At 41.8% G+C, this 22,056-nt stretch overlaps 1 protein-coding gene and 1 long non-coding RNA gene across 2 annotated transcripts in view; one reads left to right on the top strand and one right to left on the bottom strand.

Moving 5' to 3' along the window:
• JAZF1 (JAZF zinc finger 1) overlaps positions 1-22,056 on the top strand; it is a 332,085-nt gene that overhangs the window by 65,185 nt on the left and 244,844 nt on the right. The gene's annotated exons all lie outside the window — the stretch shown is intronic.
• Positions 7,378-10,606, bottom strand: LOC306667997. Its single transcript, XR_013765704.1, has 2 exons — positions 7,595-10,606; positions 7,378-7,556 (listed from the first exon to the last, which is right to left on the bottom strand). It is a non-coding gene; the product is annotated as an uncharacterized lncRNA (long non-coding RNA).

Below are 22,056 nucleotides of genomic sequence, written 5' to 3'. Positions count from 1 at the left end.
CTGCCTCCTTGATCCTGTTGTAAGTGGAAGGCAGCGATCATTTCTATCTCTAAAATTCTGTGGTTCTGTCTCTACAAAGCCACAGAAGCTGGCCCAGGAGTTCCACACATTTTTTGTGGGACAGCTGTTCACTGTGTGGACTCCGAGCACCTAGAAGCTGCACAACATGATCATCCCCTCCAAATAGCCCCGCATCTGGAGGCGGGTTCCCCTTAACTCTCAGGTTTGCATCCAGAGGCCCTAGTTGTGGTCTCTCTGGGCTTCATTCCTGTGTTCTGCTCTCATGTCCTCCTGGGATCCACCTGACTCCATTTCCCACTAGAGTTGCTTTGTGTTTTCCAAGGGTTGGGATCTGTTCCTGGTGGTTCTTCTGACAAGAGGGAGTAATTTTTAAGAGGGATATTATCAGCAGGCCTTTTTTTAAAGTGAGGTTTGTGCTTGATGCAAAAATTATGACATAGTTCTTTTTCCAAAGCACTGGAGGCAAATATGGTCAGCCTCCTCTGCCTCCTTGCCCTGTCTCCTCTTACTCAACTACCATCCTGGAGGGACTCCACCTTCATTCTTCTAGGAGATGAGTGAACACAGCCCTGTGTGCCTTATGACCAGATCACTCAAACTGACGGCAGTCAAGATTTGGGGCTGATTATCATTAGAAAGTCATTTCATTGCTGCCCATAATTGATCTTGTCTTAAGCATTTCTTTTGTCACATGATTAAAAAAAGGGAAGAAAAATGGTTTGAGGCAATAACCTTTTGAAAACAGGTTTCCTTTAGTCAGTTCTTTTCCAAACCAACTTTATAAACTTCCAGTGCTCCCTTATTCATGTGGTAATTTGCCTTCTTTATAATATTGCATATTCAAAATAAAAGGAAATTGAAACAGTTCATCACAGAAGTGACTGTTGCAAAACCAGCATCTGGTTTGAATAATGAGGTTTTTTGTCCAAGTTTTGCTCCAGTGAATGCAGCTAATGAATCTGCCCTCCACTCTTGTGTCAGTGACTTCCTCTTCACTAACTTTTGGTTCCTTTTCATTGCCAGTTTGGAGGCCACTGAAATGTCTTTCAGAAACTCCCTTCCCAGTGGCACTTGTTCTAAGTAATCTCAGGCAGCTGCTTATGTCACTGGCAGGAGGCAGGCACAGACATCCCACCAGCATAAACTCACAGGTCTGGGGCATTTCCAATGTCCTCCTTCCTCTATCACTCAAACTCTTGAAACAAGAACAGAGTGAAAAGGGAGCTCTAGAATTGGAAGGACTGAAAATCAGATGTTGGTGTAGCACTGTGATGGTCACAATCCAGGGTCAGGTATAAAGGCAGCTGCCCCAAGTTTTTGTGTTTCCCTTGAACCCTGAGGCTCACAGAAGTACAGTTGCAGCCGATGATGAGAGTACTACCTAGAGGGGGCAGAGCTGTTCCTGCTGTTCTTGCTGGGAACACGCCTGCATGTACATGAACTCATACCCACTCCCTGGGAGGTCTCCTGAAGGTGAAGACACTGTTTTTGCTGCCAGGTTTCCTGATCTGTAGATACCAGGCTAATAACTGCCAACAATACCCTCTCCTACTTACAGAGCACTTTTAGATTCACGGTTTGATTGACTTTCAAAAAACCCCTTTAGGATGGATAGGGTAGATTTTCTTATCCCTCTTGTACTAATAAATGGCCTCCTCAAAGAAGCACTGATTTACTCAGATATGGTGATCATGTGCGAGAAAGCAGCACTGTTTTTTATAAAGGCCTAGTTTTATATCTTAGCATAAAATCAAAGTGAAATCCTGTATTGCACATTCTACTTCAGTAAAAAAACTTACAACTACACGAATGAATCAATCAAAAAATAAACCAATAAATAACATGAAACAACCTGAACAAATAAAACACTAAAGAGAAATGTCTCCAATAAAACAGTAGAAACATGGAAGTCAATGAGTACTTTCTGTTTGTTATTTCTGTTCCTATTATAATTGGCAAGGGTACAGGCAGGCCAATAAGAGTTGCAAGAAATATTCGTTGTATTTAATTGGATTGGCATTACTTCACTAAATAGGAAAACTACAGACTATCCCTTTGTGAATACATTGATGAATTGTATCAACACAAAATAGCCCAAGATTGACCATTAATTCCTTACTTTTCTTCATCCAGATCCAGTTGTCCACTGCAACAGAGACCACTGATTTTAGTGCAGAAAATCAGGGCAGTTTTCTCATTTTCTTTCTTTCTTTTTTTCTTTTTTCTTTTTCTTTTTTTAGCTAAATAAAATATTTTCATTTATTTTTAAATTTTATTTGTTCTAGTTAGTTGCACATGACAGTAGAATGCATTTATACACTTTGATAGATCATACATAAACGGAGTGTAATCTCTCATTTTTCTGATTATACACATTGCAGGATCACATCAGTCATGCTGCCATACATGAGTTTTCTCGTTCTGTGGACTAGATTGCAAGCATTCCCCTCACCCAGATTTTTACTATGTTTGTGTTACCAATTATTTGCACTGCTCTCTTCATAGTTAGCAGAAGCAGAAAACAAAACTTGAGTGGAATTGAAAGTCCCCTTGGGCAAGGCCCACGGTGGAGAACTCGATTTCAGGTGACTGAGATATCTTGCACTCTGTGGCCAGCCACGTGGGCACTTCATCTTCAGGGGGGAACTGTGGGCAAGGTGCCCGCTGGGACAGAAAGTGCAACCCCTTCTCACCTTATTGTCTGAACTCTGCCTTATTAGTCTGAGAAACCAGGAATCCTTGCTCTCTTGACTTTTTGGCTTTTCCTTCCTAAAAGTAATTATTTTTTGTGGATTTTTTTCCCTCTTGACCATGCTTCTTTCTAAATTCTGACTCTTCATGAGCAAGGGGACATTTATTTTCCATTTTACTGGTTAATGTGTGTGGTATGCAAGTGTTCCTTTAAAAATGCCTAGTGTTGTGTATGATTTAACTTTCACAGATTCAATTCAGGTTCTTTTTTTAAAATATTTTTTTATTTGTAGATGGACACAATACCTTTATTTTATTTAATTTTACGTGATGCTGAGAATCAAATCCAGTGCCTCATACATGCTAGGCAAGTGCTCTACCGCTGAGCTACAACCCCAGCCCTGGAAACTACTCTTTTAAATTCACCTGGACCATTTCAGAGTCCATCCTCAAATTTCCATTTCTTGCAATGGAAATTGACTAGGTGGATTCTCTCTTAACTTTTTGGCCCAACTTGACCTTTAGCAGGTGGGGCAAAATGAGGACCCTCAGTCCTGTTTCTTGGGGCTTCTTCTTAAACAGGTTCGGCAGAGTGGGGAAGGGGAAGAACCCTTGGTTCTGCAACCTATCTAGGACAAATTAGTTAATTTGTACAAACCTTGGTTTCCTTTTGTGAAAAGTGAGTTAACTAATAAGTATTTCTTAGTGTCGAGGATCAATTGGGATGGCACGTTTGGATGTGCTTTGTAGTGTTCAATGCTCTTGTTATTGCAGAGGCTTTTTCATAGGGAGGTGCTTGATAAACTTTGAAAGAGTGCTTCAATTATTGTCAAATGAAATATGGGATATGAAATATGAAATAAGGAAAAGATGGACCATTCTTTTTAAAAATTAAGTAGTTGTAAAACTTATTTGCCCCTAGCATTACTGAAGTATAACTGACAAATAAAAACGGAATATACTTACCATATATAGCATTTAAAAAATATTTTTAGTTGCAGGTGGACACAATACCTTTATTTTATTTGTTTATTTTTATGTGGTGCTGAGGATTAAACCCAGTGCCTCATACATGTTCTACCACTGAGCTACAACCCCAGTCCTTACCTGACATTTTGATGGACATAGACACTGTGAAATGATTAACACAAACTAATTGACCTATCCATCACCTCACATAGATACCGTGCGTATATGTGTGTGTGTGTGTGTGTGTGTGTGTGTAGAACATTTGGGATCAGCTCCTTTAACAGGTTCCAAGTATACAATACAGTATTGTTAACTAGAGTCACCATACACTGGATTAGATCCCCAGAATTAGCCTATTTCTAACTCAAAGTTTTACCTTTTGATCAACCTGTCCCCATACCCTCCCCTTTACTCAGCCCCTGGTAACCATTACTCTAGTTTTGCTCTTCTGTTTCCATGAGTTTGACTTTCTTAGACTCCACATGTAAGTGAGATCACACAGTATTTGTCTTTGTCTGACTTCCTTCAGTGTAATGCCCTCAAGGTTTATCCATGTTGTTTCAAATGGCAGAATTCTTTCTTCTTTTACAAGTTGAACTTATTTTTTAAACTGATACATAAAAACACAAAATTGTGCATTTTGGGGGGTTTCCATGTGATGTGTTCATACATGTATATATTGTATAATGTTCAAATTAAGGTTTATCTACTTCAGCCAAATGTTTATCATTACTTTGTGGTGAAAACATTCAAAATCCTTGATTCTAGCTTTTTTGAAGCATACAGTGCACTGTAGTTATCTGTGTCCGCCCTACTGTGCAGTAGCAGAGCAGACTTATTCCTCCCTAGGACCCATTGACCATCCTTTCACCATACCTTACTTTCCACATCCTCCCCAACCTCTGGTAACCACTATTCTACTCTCAACTTCTGTGAGATCAATCTGTTAAATTCCACATATGAATGAGATCTTGTAGTTCTTGTCTTTCTGTGCCTGGCTTATTCCACTTCACAAAATGGTCATCTGTTCCCTCCAATGTTGCAAATGACAGAATTTCATATTTTTATGGCTGAATAGTATTCCATTTAGTGTAAGTATCACATGTTCTTTATCCATTCAACACTTGATGGACACTTAAGACTGTTTTTATTTCTGGTCATTGTGAATCCTGCTACAATAAACATGGGGGTGCAGATGTCTCTTTAACATACTGATTTCATTTCTTTTGGAACTATACATATTAATGGAATTACTGGATCATATGGTATTTTAAAATTTTTTGAGGATCTTCCATACCATTTTCCATAATCACTGTACTGATTTGCATCACCACCAATATGGTGCAATTGGGTTATATATTTTGGTTATTAACCCCTTGTCAGATGAGTAGCTGGCAAATATTTTCTCCCATTCTTTAGGTTGTCTCTTTATTTGATCGGTTGTTTCCTTTGCTGTGCAGAATCTTTTTAGTTTGATATCACTTTTGTCTATTTTTGCTTTTGTTTCTGTGCTTTTTGGACCTTATGAAAAATAAAATTGAGTCCATTCCAGTGATCTGAAACATTTCCCCTTTGTTTTCTTGTAAATAGTTTCAGGTCTTTAAGTGTTCAATCCATTTCAAGTTGATTTTTTTATGTGGTGAGAGAGAGGGGTCTAGATCGGTCATTCTGCGTGTGGTTATGCAACTTTCCCAGCACCATTTATTGAAGAGACTGTACCAGTGCATGTCCCCAGCACCTTTGTGAAGGATCATTTGGCTGTAGATCTGTGGGTTTACTTATAGGCTCTTTATTATGTTCCGTGGGTCTATGCATTTGTTTTTATGTATTTGTTTATAATAGCTTTGTAGCATATTTTGAAGGTAGGTGTTTTGATGCTTCCTGCATCAAAGAGCAATCTCTTTTTGTTCAGGATAGCTGACTAATTGGGATTTTTTTTGTGGTTTCATGTGAATGTTAGAATTATTTTTCTAGTTCTGTGATGAATGCCATTGGTATTTTGGTAGAGATTGAATTGAATCTGAACATTGCTTTGGGTAACATAGATATTTTAGCAATATTGATTCTTCCAGTTCATAAAAAACGAATGACATAAATATCTTTCCATTTTTTTGTGTCCTCTTTATTTTCTTTATCAGTGTTTTATAATGTTCATTATAGAGATCATTAACCTGTTTAGTTAAATTTATTCATAGGTATTTTTATTATTTTTTGTAACTATTATAAATGAGATTACTTTCTTGATTTTTTTTCAGATAATTTGCTCTTGCACATGTAGAAACACTACTGGTTTTTGTATGTTGATTTCCTGCAATTTTGCTGAATTTATTTGTTCTAATAGTTCTTTGGTAGACTCTTTGATGTTTTTTACATGTAAGATTGTGTCTGTAAACAGTGAAGGTTTGACTTCGTTCTCTCCAATTTGGATGCCCTTTATTTCTATTTCTTGCCTTGTTGCTTTGGCAGTTATTTTGACGAACAGTGGTGAAAGTGGTCATCCTTGTCTTGTTCCAGATCTTAGAGACAAAGCTTTCCAGTTTTCCCTAGAATATTAGCTGTGGGCTTTTTGCATATGGCTTTATTATGTTGATGTACATTCCTTCATTTTTTTCCTTTTTTATGACTGAATAGTATTTTGTGGAATTTCTTTATCCATTCATCCACTGGTGAGCACTGTGGTTGATTTCATAGTTTGGCTATTGTCAATAATGCTGCAACGAATGTGGGAGTACTAATATTCCTTCAAGATTCTGATTTTATTTTCCTTGTATACATACTTATTAGTGGATCATATGGAGGTTCTATTCTTACTCTTTGAGGAATCTGCATATTGATTTCCATATGGACTAAACCAGTTAATGTTACCACCAAAAGCAAACAGCATACAAAGGTTTCCTTTTCTCCATAGGGGAGAGGTCTTCTTGATCAAGGTGACTTGGAGGATAAAGAGATCATTGAGATACTAAGCAAGTGAATGTTAGAGGAATGAAGAGAACCAGCGGAGAAGAATAAAGACAAAGCGTGTGGGTTGGTTTGACTATATAGAGATGAGCTGGGAAACCAAGGATGTGGGCTCTCATGCCACCAAAATGTAGTGAAAGAAGTATGAGGAGCAGGCTCCTAGCTGGTGACCTGGGGGCCAAATGAATTTGGCATTGCTGGAAAGGTAAACTTGAAGAAGGGTCAGCGAGTTCGTCCAATCAACAATTGACTGGACCAAGGGTGACTGTGTCCACTAGGAGAATGTGATGTTGGGCATGGTTCTTGGCACAGAGGAAGCATTAACTGTTTGTGGAGTAAATAAATGGATGCAATACAGATGGTGTTCAGGACCAACTGCAGAATTGGGGCTGTCTCTCAAGTTAACTATCACTCGGCCTCCTGCAAAAGCCTGTCTTCTGAAGAGGAGTTATTGCATTCGTCCACCAGGTCTGTGCATTTGACCTCTACAATTGGGAGGTTATTTTTTCATCCAGTACAGAGCACATGCTTTCCTAGCTCAGGGAAGTGAGAGGTGCCTTGGTAAGAGGCTACATATATGCCTTTATACTTTGTCTCTTCGGTTTAATTCGCAGGCTGCTACTATGAAAATGTTTGAGTTATATCTTAGAATGTGGAAAATGGAGCTCTGTATGCATTTATTGTCAGTAAACTAAGTTAGCTATGCATATCCAATTATGGTGACTTTAATTCTTCCTTTGTAGACTCATATTTTGTTCTGATAAGGTTATGACCTGTGAGGTCACCATGTCCCTTATTTAGGTACCTTGGAGTGACTTCCTTTCACTTACCCTGTTTGTCTGCGATTGGTGATCCCTGGCTTAGACTACTGCAGCGCCATTTTTGACGTGAGAAGCAACTGAGGACCTAGATTCCTGCCTTGCTGGCGGTTTCATGCTGCACATCAGAAAACACATCTTTGCTTTAGGTTTCATCAGTTTGGAGTGAGCAGCATGGTTATTACAGGTACCAGGAACATTCTCAGTTTTGCACAGAACTTTGCTCTAGGCCATATGACACCAAGGCCAATGCTGTTCCTGGTCGTGTTCTCCACAGGTGACTTGGCTCAGCTGCTGTGTGGTTTAACATTTCCACAATGTGTACATGGTCTTAAAAGTACACAAAAGTGCTTCAAGAGACTGGTTATAAAACTGCACATGATGAGAAGTGCCTTAGGATACTTTGCTCAATAAGTGCTGGAAACTTACTCTAGTGGGAGGTTTGTGGGTTGGTTGGTATTTGAGGGACAAATTAAAAAGCACACCTGTAAGACTGGCAGATTTAGGTGACAGATTAATTTTATGTTTGCAGCTTGAGCCATTTGGAATGGCTCAAAGTTTAGGTGCTACTGATGCAGTTATAAATGTGTAGTCACCTTTGTTCTCTCTTCTAGGGATAAAGCAACTGAGATGTAATTTAAATAACTTTCTGGAAATTTCGAATGTCAGAAACTAAGAAAGTCCTGTACGCTCAGGTTCCTCAGTCCCAGCCTTGTGCTGGGCCACTGGACCGTGGGTCCTTCGTGGAAGATGAAAGTGTAAACATGTGCACCCGAGTTCCCCAAGTCAGTGGAAGCTTGTGTCTTTTGCTCATGTAGAGTACAGTATTTCATACTGGAGTGCATGGTGCTCAGAGCTGAAAGGAGTATTTATATGCAGCCTGTCAGAGGTATGCTTGGTATGAAAACCATAAGTGATTTGCCTCACTGGTTTGTTTAAAATTCCCCAGCATATTGCCAGACTAACATAGCTTTTATTCACTGAATCTCCTTTACAGTGTGTGCGGGGGGTGGGGGGACGACTATGTGCTGAATGAAATATATACCCTGGACTTGATCCTCAGCAAGAGAGGCCTGTAACATTTGTGTTAAAAGGTGATTCTCTGTTCCTTCTGCTTGGCAGAAAGCCCAGATATATAATGAGGTATTGACATGTGTCAAGTCCTGTGTCTCCCAAGAACCCGGTGCTGTCTCGTGACACTTGAGTTCTATTTATTGAAATGACGACATGCTGCAGTCGGTGCACTGATGCTCAGCAAGCCAGGTGCGTGCTGCATGAGAGGTGCTCGCAAGAGTGGCTGCTGGGACATTGACTCCAGAGTTCCTGACTCGTGTGATACTTCATGTGAGATTAAACAATACGGAAAGCAAGTGAAAAAGTGCTTTTCAAAGAAAGAAATGTCACATGAGCCATACCGGGGAGTTTCTTCATTTGGAGTCCTTTGGTCTGACAGGGATTCATTCCTTTTTTCCGGTTTCACTAACTTCATAGCTACTGCGAATCATGCAAGGGTCCACAAGATGACCACTCTGGATACCACCAAAGAACCTGCACATGTGCTTGGGTGGGGTCCTCTCAGAACTGTGCATTAGCTTGCCTTGTGTCACCCTTAAAACACTTCCCACCCATCTGATCCTTCTTGGGAATGCTACCAGAAGAGAGACCAAACACAGAATAACTTCTTTTCCTGTTTGTTTTATTAATAAAAGAAAGAACCCAGATTTATGAGAATAAGGTACCATCCCCATCCAGTCACTCACATAAAGTGAAAAATGAGAGCCTTTTCTCTAGGAATGTGTATGGCCCTTTCCGATCGGCTCTTCTTCCTCTGCCTTCTCAGGCAGTGCAGGCTCCCTGTGAAGATGCTGGAGGAGCCCGTCAGGTTTATATGCTGCCAATGAGCAAAATCCTACAATTAAGCTGATTAAGTCTTAAATCAGCCAGTTTTCCAACTTCAATGTTAGGGTATTGAATAGGATATAACTTTATAAGTTACTTCTTTCTAAAGGAGCCTGAGGGTATGAGGAAGGAAATCCTCTTGTAAAACCAAAAGGCGAGCTTGGTAAGAATGCCTCACTTTCAGCTCTGCACGTTTCCTAAGTGGCCCAGGCATCGCTGTGGGCTCAGGTGGCCCAAGATGCAGTTTGATCCATTTGAAAACCCTTATGTGTTCAGCTCAATTAGATTAATTACCTTCCTCACCAGGATTCACCATGCTTTGCAGTTTATCTGTAGTAACTCCGCGTTAGTTTTGCAAGTAAACAGTACTCTTATTAGCCTCTAAAGGACTGTGGTTGTTCCTAACCCACAGAGAGGAGTTTTAAACAACCATTTCCAACCAAGACAAAGTCTGGTTTAACAAATGTGTCTTCAAGCTGAGTTTTCTCATCACTGTGAGAATTTTGCATTTAGAAGAGATTCTCCTTTTCTAACTCTGTGCCATTTCTGTTTGTTGTCTCGAAAAGTAATTCTGGGGGTGTCGTAGTGAAGACACTATTTTCTGTGTCTCCTTGAGTTATAGTGTATTTTGTACCCTCTGGATTCCAGCTGGAGGTCATTGAGCAATGGTCTGTTGGGAGTTGATGTTGACTCCTCCCTGGATGGGGCATGCAGAAGTCCAGGGCAGAGTCCTCACCCCTCAGTGGCCTTGGGAGGAAGCGGGATTTCTAATGCACAATGAAGGAAGCTTAGGCATTCTTTGCACTCTTAAGTGATCACAATCTTTTTAATCTTCCCTTCCCCTCCCCTTTATCTTTCTCCATGGAAAGACCAAAAAACCAACTTGTCTTTAAGATCATTATTATAGGGTGGACACTGAGCCGGTCTGTGAACATAATCCTTTCCAGAATCCTAGTGTCCAGGAGTTTTCAGCCACTAACCTTTGTACGGAGATAGATAAAGAGGGAAGTGGGGGAATCATAGTTCAAGCATGACTAATTCAGGCCACATCTGGCAGGATCGGGACACATGTTCAAGATAATGACAATGATTATAACAACACTATCCACATATTTATCCAAGCATCAAATGATTTGGTAGTTACTTTTACATTCCTTGTATCATGTGTTCTTTATATAATTCTGAGAGAGATAAGGATAGGTCATTAAATCCTATTAATTTAATAAAGTGTGTGTGTGGGGGGGGCTCTCTGTTAGATCCTGTACTAGGTGCTAGGGATGTGGTTGGGAGCAAAACAATAAAAGATTTCTGCTTTTGTAGAATTTATGTATGACCTATGGGAAGACATACCATAAATAAATGAATTGAATGAAATGCAGGTTTTGTTGGGAAGTAAAACTGCTCCGCAGAAAAGTAAGATTAGGAAAGTGGAAAGGAAGTGGAAAGGTTCTCACAGTACTAACTAGAGTGTTTGGGGCGTTGACTGAGTGAGAAAGGACTTGAGTAATGACCTAAAGAAGGTGAGGGGGTGGCTATCTGGGAGGACAGCATTCCAGGCAGAGGGACCAGCTAAGACAGGGACCCTGAGGCACCTACCTGCTTAGTATGCTTGAGGAACTGCAGGAGGCCATTGGAGTGAGTGAGGAAGCAGGCAGTGGAAGATGAGGTGGGTGTGGATACATAGGTTAGCCAGTGCAAGGACTTGGGCATTTCCTCCAGGGAAGCCACTGGGCAGAAGAGTGACACGATGGATGGAAATTTGAATTGTATTACTCTGGCTGTTGTGTTCAGAATACACTGATCGGGGCAGGATAGAATCAGGGAGACTGATTTGGAGGGTATGGCAATAATTCAGTGACAAGACCATGGTCCGGGGCCTGGACAGTAGCTGTAAAGACGGTGGGAAGTGGTAGAGTTTGGGGTATATTTTAGAGGTAGGTTTGAGTGTGGGGCCTAGTCAAGGATAACTCCAGAGCGTTAGAGGAGAACTACCCGAAGAATTTGGTTATCATTCACTATGATGAGGGTTACTAGCAGGAGGAGATTCTGGAAGTGGGTGGAATTCAGGATCTCGGTTTAGGCTGTACTCAGTTTGAGAGTCCTGTTAGACTTCCAAGTCTATTGCCCATCTTCAGTGGGCAGTCGTTGATGTTCAAGTATAGAGTTCAAGAGAGAAGCCAGGACTGAAGAGAAGCATTTGGGAATGGCTTATGTATGGGTGGCATGAAAGCAATAGACTGAGACCTGGGAACCAGTAAAGGAGACCAAGAAGGTGGTACTGCTGCAGCGACTCTGTAGCAGGGAGAAAGGCCAAGCCAGGAGGTGCGGGGAGGGGGAAACTGGGAGTCATGTGGAAGTGTGCCAAAAAGGGAGGGATCATCTCTGTCAAATGTCTCCAGTAGGTCCAAAATGGCTCTGTCAATCAGTGATAAGCTAAGGCTCGAGACAAGTGACTCATCCAGGTCTCTAACAGGGAAATTGCTAGGCTAGGATGCAAAGTCAAGTTCACTTTCTTTTTGCCAGGAGAATCCTCTGGCTGTGCCTGAACTCGGTGTGCTATTTTCGACATCATGCGCTTCTTACACTGGAGGTGGCACTGTAAATGTTTTCTCTAGTCCAGTATTTCAGCCACGGTATCCCATGCTTTTGTTTTTGAGTTTGTGTGAAAATTTTGGTTTCATATACCCTTTACATATAGAATTTATGTTTATTATAGAATTAGAAAAACAGATAAGCAAAAGGAAAGAAAGTAAAGCCATAATAATAATCATACCACTCAGAAGTGACCAAGCTCACAAACTGGTATATTTGTGATTTTTTTTTTTTAAGATCATATATGTAGATGTACATTTTTTTTTTCAAAAAATTACTTTATATCAAATATGTTAGAGCCTTTTCCACCAGCAATATATCATAAATACCTATTAGGGTATACACATTATACACATTGCTATATATATATATATATATATATATATATTTTTTTTTTTTTTTTTTTTTTTTTTGGTATTGCTGGGGACTGAATCCACAGCCTTGTGCATGCAAGGCAAGCACTCTACCAACTGAGCTATATCCCAGACCCTATATATATATTTCTTTTTAAATAGTGCCAGATACCTATAATAGAGCATAGTTTGCCAAGGATATGGTGATCAGAAGTATCTAGCAGTTGTCAATGGAAATTAACAAACAAACAGGACGGTGATGATAATGGGGATAAAGAGTTTATATTCGTTGAGCCTTGCCAAGCATTTCATTCACATCACATCACTTAATTCTGTCCACAGTACTGTGAGGGTAGGTGCTGTTGTTGTCTCCATTTTTGCAGTCAAGACCCTGAGAGGTTTAGACACTTGCACTTGATGATGCAGCAAATGCTGGATGGATTTGGATCCCACTGGTCCTGCTCCAGGGCCCACAAGGTTCTCCGTGGTCCATCTCTTCTCTATTACTGTATCTTCATGTTTGACCTGGTGGACATGTCCCACCGGCTGCCTGCCACTGCGTTGCCTTCATAGGAGCCCTGGGCAGGCAGAGTGGAGGCACACACTGGGAGTGGAGTTGTTGGTGCCCTACCTGCCCCAACCGTGACACCACTTCCTGAGGTACCATTTATCCATCAGTGGTTCATAAGACAACTTGTAGAAAATTAGGGTTTTGTTCTTGTAGGTTTTCTCTGTTGAAAACCAAAAGTTCTACATCTAAGAGGGATCCTAGTCTTATTGATCCCCTTTGAGATAAGAAAAAAGTGGCATTTCCCACATGTAGTTCAATATGGTTGTTGTTGTTTGTTTATTTGTTTGTAGTGAGGGGCATGCATACCAAGAATTGAACCCAGGGGGGTTAACTGCTGAGCCACATCCCCAGTTGCCCCTCCCCACCTTTTTTTTTAATTAGGGACAGGATCTCACTAAGTTGCTCAGGGCCTGGCTAAATTGCTGAGGCTGACTTTGAACTTGAGATGCTCCTGCCTCAGCCTCCCAAATTGCTGAGGTTACAGGTGTGTGCCACCATGGCCTGGAATGATTTTGTTTTATTTTGTTTACAGATTATTCAATATACTAGGCACATACTCTAAGTAGGTTTAAAATTTAAACATATCAGCACGTTCTGTGAGTCCCTTTCAAACCCTGTACACCTTAATCTTGTTCTTACAGTGATAAACATGATACAAAGCATTTAATATAAATCCTTGTTCTTACAGTGATAAACATGATACAAAGCATATAATATAAAATAAATAGGATGATATAACAAACTATAACTATGTGCCTATGATAGACATGTGCTTAACACATGGCATACAGAAAGAGTGAAAAGGTTGAAAGGCTACAGTAGCAGAAATATCAGATTCATTGAGTTTTAAGTCACATTTATGGCAGCATTTGCAAAAATTAATTTGGCAGCCAGGCAGGGTGGCACATGCATGTAATCCTAATGGCTTGGGAGGCTGAGACAAGATCATGAATTAAAAGCCAGCCACAGCAACTTAGCAAGGCCCTAAGCAACTCAGTGAGACCCTGTCTGTAAATTAAACAAACAAAAAAACAAACTAGGGCTGGGGATGTTGGCTCAGTGGTAAACACTCCTGGGTTCAATCCTTAGTACCAAAAAAAAAAATAAAATAAAATAAAAAAAAAATAATGTGGCACAGTGAGAATAAAAAGGGAATTATTAATTCTAAAACCCCTATTGTTGTCTGTAAAGTTGAAGAAATTGTCTGATTACTTCATTAAGTCACTAAACATCATGCTTCAGAGCAAGAAAATGCAAACTTCCTCTGTGGCATTATTATCTTTTCAGGTGCTTAGATCACATGATGTGTAAATAACTACTGCCACCAGCTCACTATTACATTGTGAGTTTTATCTTTATCCAAAAAGTGAATGGATGCTACCTAAGGTTTTGGTTTGTGCCTTCCAATTATTTTAATCCAACACAAAACATAGTGTTTACCCACAGCTGCCCCGTACCTGTTTCTTGGTGGACCTGTGACCACTAACCATAAATTCGGTCCAGCCATTCTGATGCCCAACTTCCCAACAGAACTTTGCTGCTCAGAATGTTGGTACATCTTTATAGCAGTGCATATTGTTGGTGATCTTGTGATTCTGTTTCTTTTCTATTCTTATACTCAATTTTGTGTCTAGTGATCAAGGAATGAAGGCATTTCTGTGCTGAGTTTAAGCTGAGGTCTTCCTTAGAGAGCTAATAATGCTGCTTCTAGAGCCTCAACATGCAGGACAGTCAATTAAACTCAGGATCATCTTTAGCATTCCCATGTTATCTGAGACCTAACTTTCCTTGTGGTTTCCTGTTCATAAGCAAAAACCTCCTCATTTAGTAAGAATTCTATCTTCTTAAATGTGTATGTACAAATTCTACCTGAAGAATCCATTGTTTCAGAAATAAAATGTTATTTCAGTGAGTTACTTTACAGAAGTTTCCAGCGAGTTCAGAGATGCTAATCTAAAACCCAGAGTTCAGGTCTGGGGGTGTAGCTCAGCCGTAGAGTGCTTGTCTGGCATGCACAAGGCCCAGAGTTCAGTCCCCAGCCCTCAGACACAGACACAAAAAAATCCCTATTAAACCCAGAGTTCATGTAAGGATTGTGGTTTATAAAAATACTCTTATGTATTGTTTTAGAAATCCTGGTTTATAGTTTATTTTGAACTTGATTTATGATCACGAGCATTACTCCCATGTATTAAATCTAATGGATTTCTCCACTCGTTCCCTCTTCAGAACTTGACTCTTTTTCCTTTTAATAAGTTGGGAGTATGGAACATACTGTCCATTTCTCTTCCTTCCAATGTTGAATTTCTGCCTAATTAAGAGAATAAAGCAAGCATCTTTCAAAAACTTGACTTTAAGTATTTGGATATATATCATCAGAACCATTAAAAAGAACACGATGTTTAGTGCATCTCTTCTCTCACTGATGGAGCACAAAAACTTCCCTTAGCTGTCCCCAGCGTTGAGGCAGGCCAACCATAGCTCCACACAATGGAATCTTACAGACTAAAAGGCTGATCACTTTGTAGGAAAGTGAGGACCCTTTCATGCTCATTGACTCTGTTTTTGTCACTGGGTAGCTTTTGAAAATACATTAAAAAGCTATTCCAGCCTGGCATGGTGGTGCACAACTATGATTCCAGTGACTGGGGAGGCCGAGGCAGGAGGATCTCAATTTGGAGCCTACTTGGGCAACTTAGTGAGACCCTGTCTCAAAATAGAAAATAAAAAGGGCTGGTGATTTTGTAAATACCCCTGGGTTCAATTCTAAGTACCGGAAAAAGAAGAAAAGCAATTCCATCTTACTTGCCTCCTCACCCCTTTTTTAGTGAGGTTCCAAAGCTCAGAGAATTTAACCTTTCTGAACTGGAACTCACTAGCTCTAAAAATGTGTTTTAGTCTCGTCCAGTAAAAATTTCACAACTTTTTTTTTTCAGCAGCCTGAATACAAAAAAAGAAAAAAAAATTTTTAAAGGGTTCCCAAGTCCTTTAACACTGGAATTTGGAGGTGAGGCTATGGCTGACCATAGGGTAAGAGACAAGAACATTGGACAAAGTACACTATACTTATTGAAAAGAAGAGGCCAGTTTCCATCCCAAAATAAAAATAACTCACACAGTATTCCAAATCTTGTTGACCGAGATATCCAGAAAAGTGGGACTGGGCACCCTCATTCCTGGTCCTAACTTTACCCTGCTGCTTATTAGGAAAAGGTAGAGTAGCCCATGGCTGCCTGTCATGACCCCAGAGAGAAAGGAAGGACATGAATTTCAGAGCATTCTGCTCTGTTTTGTTTTAATTCCAGAAGGGGAGTTTGGCCCTGGTTAGTGGACTTGCCTTCAGGGACCTTCCTTTTGCTTTGGAGAATCAACACCTTCCTCTGATATTCGCCTGATGATTGGATGAATTTAAAATATTTTACCCCAGTGCTGTCATGTTGTCAGGGTACAAAAGTGTTAGCTATTGCCATTATCATCCTATCATTAGTCATCTGTCACCATGAAATGCTTAATCATAAATCCCCTTATCCCCAGTGGGAAAAATTACAAGGCATTCAAAGGCTGAAAATCCCAGGAACTACGATCTAGATATGCTTTAGTGCAAAGATACTCTGTAATAAAAAGTGAATGCTGCATTATAAAGAAGATTTTCTATTCCATTAGGGAGGTTATGTTTCTCTTTTGATGTCACTTGGTAGTTACCAAGCATCTGCTACAGGCACTTTGCTAGCTCCTGAACTAAAAAGATGAACACCACAAACCTGGTTCCATAGTTCAGGTGCTGTAACAAAATACTATAGGGTGGCTATCACCACACACTTTCTCGCTTCTCTCAAGGCTGGAAAGACCAAGATCAAGGTGCTAGCAGATTCAGATTCTGGCGAGAGCCCCTTACTTGTTTGCAGATGACTTCCTTCTTGCTGGTCCTCAATGACCAAGACAGAGGAAGAAAGAAAACAATTTTTCTTATAAGGGCACTAATCCCATTCTGAGAACTCCATCCTCATGACCTGCTACCACAGGCTTCCCTCCAAGTGTCCTCAAACACTGGGAATTTCAGGTTCAATATGAATTGTGAAGAGTCACACACATTCAGTTCAGGGCAGAGACCTTAAATTTTCTTGGGGCTAGAGTCAAGTAAAGAGGCAGTCACCATGCTAAAGTACAAGGTTGGCTTTGATACTTACTGGGGCACTTAACACAGACTTGGGACATGGGGATGGTGAGGGAAAGCTCACTGTGGGGAGGGTCAGTTTAGCTACAACCTGAAGAGGGAGTGGGAGGCAGGCAGAAACAGAGGAATATGCCAGCTGAGGGGCAGGATGCACATCTGCTGAGATCAGGGAGAGCGTGTGCATTAGAGGAACTTCAAGAATTTCATCACAGCTGAAGGAAAAGGTCAGGGTGGGAGGGTGGGGAGGTGGGAGCCTGCAAGCCCTGGTAAGGAGAAGAGAAAGAAACATTTGTAAGTAGGGGAGGGACACAGTCAGGTCACTTTGGCCATGCTGTGGGGCTGAAGACAAAACTGAAGTCAGGCAGACCAGGTGGAAGGGGCTACAGATAGGCCAGGTGAGAGGTGATGAGGGCCTGGACCAGGTTAGAGATGATGTGCATAATTACCTTGAGGACACTGTGTACCCGCACAGTGCATATGGTGCTAGGCACTGCTGTGAGGACCTCACCTACATTGACTCATTTAGTCCTCAAAACTATCTTTTGGGGTGTGTACTATTATTTTTTCCACTGGACAGATAAGGACCAGGAACATGCCCAGTCATGTTGCTGTACATAGCAAGGGTGGCATTTGAAGTTAGTAGATTGGCTCTTGGCCACCATGCATACCTGATCTAAATCAAGACATGTTCGGAGGACACGATGGACAGGACTGTTGACCTCTTGAGGGCTGCAGATGAACAAAAGTGATGCCTGAGGGTTTCTGGCTCAGGCATCCAGGTGGACCTTGGTGGCTGTGACTGAAATGGGGAATACATGGTGGGAGTAGACTCATGGTTGGAGATGGTGAGAGCTCAGTGAGCCTGCTGGATGGCGACATTGAGGTGGAAATGTGTAAGACTGGGGCGAGAGAGAGAGAGAGAGAGAGAGAGAGAGAGAGAGAGAGAGATCCACGGTGGGATATAGATTTAGGCAGCAGCATGACATGAGTGGTGATTGAAACTGTAGGAGCAGATGAAGTTGCCCAAAAGGAGAAGAAAAGAGGACCCAGAAGAGAGTAAAACAAATACCTGAAAAACAGGAGGAAGCGGAGCCCAAAGGAGACAGTGGCAGAAACTGGGCAGCGAAGCAGGAGAGCTTGCACAGAAGCCCAGAGAACATGGCACTCCAGGAAAGGCTGATGCGGCTTAGTGGAACTAAGTTCATTTGGTGACTTTGAGGAGAACCCTCTCCTTGGACTAGTAAGTGCGAAGTCTGAAGTGCAGTGGGTGCAGGCAGGGCTGGAAGGTTAAAATCAGACAGCTAGTGGGTGGAGATTCTGATGGGCAGAGGTGGCGCCTGTGGGCTGCATGAAACCCCTGAGGCAGCAGGGTGAGGCTCTGCAGGAGGCGGGGGAGGGTCAGCCCTGTGTTAGTGGAGGGAGAGAGAGGGCTGGGTGGAGATGCTGGGACACTGCAGGTGGGAGAAGGAGCTGAGGAACTGGCCTTATGGTTGGGGGAGGCAGGGTCCCCTGTTGAAATCAAGGAGAGAAGTGGTGAGGTAAGGTTTCTGAGAGTGGAGAGACGGAAACATCCTGGTGCTGGCATGGGAAGGAGAGCCAGCCAGGCCCCCGTGGGGGGTGTGGAGGGTGTTGTAGGAGGAAGACAACCCTTGGTGCCAGCTTCTTGGCCACAGTTGATTGATTGGTCATCCTTTGGAGATCCCGGAGTTCTCACCAACCAGTAAGATGGTGTTGAACTTTACATTTTGCATTTAGGATGTTATTAAAAACATAGCAAGCAGAAAAATTCAGATTTATTGAAATACATTTCGAAACAACTGCCCCTGCCCTGGAGATTCCTAAGCAGCCACGTTAAAAAACCTTGCCTGTCATTTTTCATTCAGAGTCGAAGTGACTGAGTATCAGAGAGCACAAAGGAAATATTTTAGGCAGGGGAGCTGGCATCCACATGGAGAAGAGGTATGTTAGGGATGTGTCTGTGCTCCTAAATTCTGCCCCTTTGGGGAAGCTCCCTGCTTACATTGGTCCCCATCCTTGCTCCACAGCTGGTACTTCACATCTAACACATGGTTTAAAAAGAAAACCAAAGACCTCCCATTGCCACGGTCACTTCTGACTGCAGCATAGAGCCTGGCCTTCCTCTGTGGTTCTCTTCTTTAGTCCTCACCCAGGGTTTCCCCCTTCCCAGGATCCTCTAGGGTTGGGTCATGACTCCCTGGCTTGTGTCAACCTTGATCCTTGTCAAAAGCACTATCCATAGGGCCCATTCCAGGTGCACCCCATTCAGCTGCAGGTTTCTCTCACCCACAGGGTGGAGTGCTAAACACTGCCTCTCAAAGCCCAGTGGGTCGAACCCCTGCCCTGGCTCCAGCCTGGGAGGGATGTCGCTAAGGGGAGAGGTAGAAGGAGCCGAGGCACATGTTCTTACAGGTGTCTGTCAGCTGAGTCCTTCCACAAGTTTTTGTTCATAAAACCAATGTTTTACTTAAACAGCAATAAAATATTGCATAGGTCATAAAATATTGTTCATGACCTGTGAGTCTTGGGAAAAGGCAATAACAAGAAAAATCAATCTTTATTTGTATTTTAAGATGGAAAACACAACCCAAGTAAATATGTTTTGTTTCATTTAAGAAAAAAATTCTGTGACCTGTTGACTCGATTTCATGGTAAAAAGGCAGAAAAAAATGCTGTCTTAAGCTTGGGTTTTAACCTGATTGTTAAAAACATACGAGAAACTTGCCTATTTTTAGATACAAGAAGATTTAAAATAGAAGAAGCAGAGGAATCCCTGCTCCCACCCAAATGTGAACTGGTCTAGGTGGGCGGACACTCTTACAATTTGGTTGTGTCCCATGTGTTGATGTGTATACTACTGCCATGGTGCCGCTACACACTTTTATTAAGGGACAGGTGTGTGACAGTGAGGGAACACAGAGCCGGTGGCCAGGGGAGCTGGTTGCAAGTTTCAGATGAGTTGTGTGTTGGGCCTGAGGTGTAGCTCAGTAGTGGAGCACTTGCCTCACATACACGAAGCCCTGGGTTCCATCTCCAGTACCACAGCGGGGAGAAGATCAAACCAAACTGAGTTATATGGCCTTGAACAAGTATGAACCATCTCAAGTATACATCATCTCTCCGTGTCTCAAGTTCTTCTCATGCAGTGCCTAGCCTGAATGAGATTTTTACTTGCTTGCTTGCTTGCTTACTCTTAATTCTAAGATTCTTTAATTTACAAATCAGCCTAGAGATTTCAATACAAAGGTCTAGAAACCTAGCATTGCTGAAATATAAATCATTCCTCCAAATCTCAACCTTCCGGAGGGTTTTCTTTCCCAGTATTTTTTCTGGTTAAAATTTTAAATTTCATATTCAACTTTCAGAAATTGAGGACTGTTCTCTGACAGTGCCACTTCATTTTATTTTCAAGTGTTTGACTTTTTTTGTGAATCAACAAAATTGTATAGTGAAAATTTTGTTTTCTGGTAGCCTGCCATTGCATTTCACTGATAAGTCACTTTAATGAAAATAAAAAATGTTGGGGTTTAAACCTAACTCTTAATAGACCTATTAATTCAGTGTTTCTACCATGGAGGCCTATTCCTGGGACTGGCTTCCATATTGGGGTCCCCACCATGGGACACCTTTTCTGTGCAACTCTGTCTAGAAAATGACCTTTGCAGAGGCCACCAGCCTCTCTGTGCCACCAGCCTATTGTCTGCGCGGCTCTGGGCTTTTCTTCAGGCTATCCCATGTCAAGATTTATTTCCTTCAAGACATGCCTATCACTTCCTGCTTTGCTCATCATTCCCACCCAACGGCTTGGCTACGTTTGGTTTGTAGCCTGGTGTATTTATCAGTATGATTGCATTTTTGCTTGTGTGTCTACATGTGGGCTTCCCAACCCCATGCAGTGAGTGCTTCTGGAATGGGCACCCTAATGCACTAGTGAATGCACGCTGAGGATTGGATGCCTGGCTCTGTGTGAACCCATTATTGTTAGTAGAAAAGCAGTTCAACATGCATATAGTCTTGAGAGTGGGGCAGTGTTTAACAAAAATATGACCTTAATATTGTGATTGTCACTGTGTGTGTGTTTTGTGGTGGTCTTTTGTAGTTTGCCCAGGATTTCCATTCCTCTCTCCCTCTGGTACACGCAGCACACTTCCCAGCCCTCTGGCTTTTGTTGGTCATGTGACTGGTTCAGATGATTGACTATACAAGAAGGCCGGGCCCATGTAATTAGCCCTGGCCAGTGAATTCCAGTAGGAAATGATGTGTGTCATCTCTGGGCCAGAGCATATGATTGCTGACATAAAAGTCTCTGGAGTTAACGTTTTTCCTTTGGTAAAGTGATTGGCAACTCTGGTCTTGGATTTCTAGTGATGGAAATAGATCCCTTGGCCCCCACCAAGTCTCAACGGTCAAGTAGTGTGAACAAGAAATAAACCAGTGTTGTTGTAAGCCTTGGGGCTTGGAGGTTGACTGTTTCCTTAGAACTTAGCCTATCCTGATGACACAACTCTCCAGTTTCTACTTGGGTACTATAACCTGTATTTCGTTCTGTAATGCTACACAGTGGTTAAGAGCCCAGACTTGGAAACACAGCTCCTGGCTTTGATTCCTGTCTCTGCCACTTGCTAGTTGTATGAACTTTGGCAAAGTGGACCCTTCTATGTGCTTTATTTTCCTCATATGTGGAGTTAGGGATTTAATAATAGTGCCTACATCATGGAATGGTTTTGATAATTTGATGAGTTGGTATTTGTAAAGAGGATTAGGCTAGAGTTAAGTGTTTGTTGAGTAAAGTAAATAAATGTCCCAAAGAGCTGCGAGAGAACCCGAGGCCTTGCCCATCTCCAGAGCTTCACACACAGCCTGTGAAGCAGGCTCTGGCTAAGGCTGGTGGTGACGTGGAGGGGCCTGCCCATCGGCATCAGAATCAGGTCCAGTGCTTCTTAGCCAGGCAGACTGGGCAATGGGGGCCCAAGCACGTCTATGCAGGAG

This window comes from Sciurus vulgaris (genome assembly GCF_902686455.1).
Source record: "Sciurus vulgaris genome assembly, chromosome: 8".
NCBI classification, from domain to species: Eukaryota; Metazoa; Chordata; class Mammalia; order Rodentia; family Sciuridae; genus Sciurus; species Sciurus vulgaris.
The sequence above is the reverse complement of the archived record's forward strand: the minus strand, read 5'-3'. Positions and strand labels throughout refer to the sequence as shown.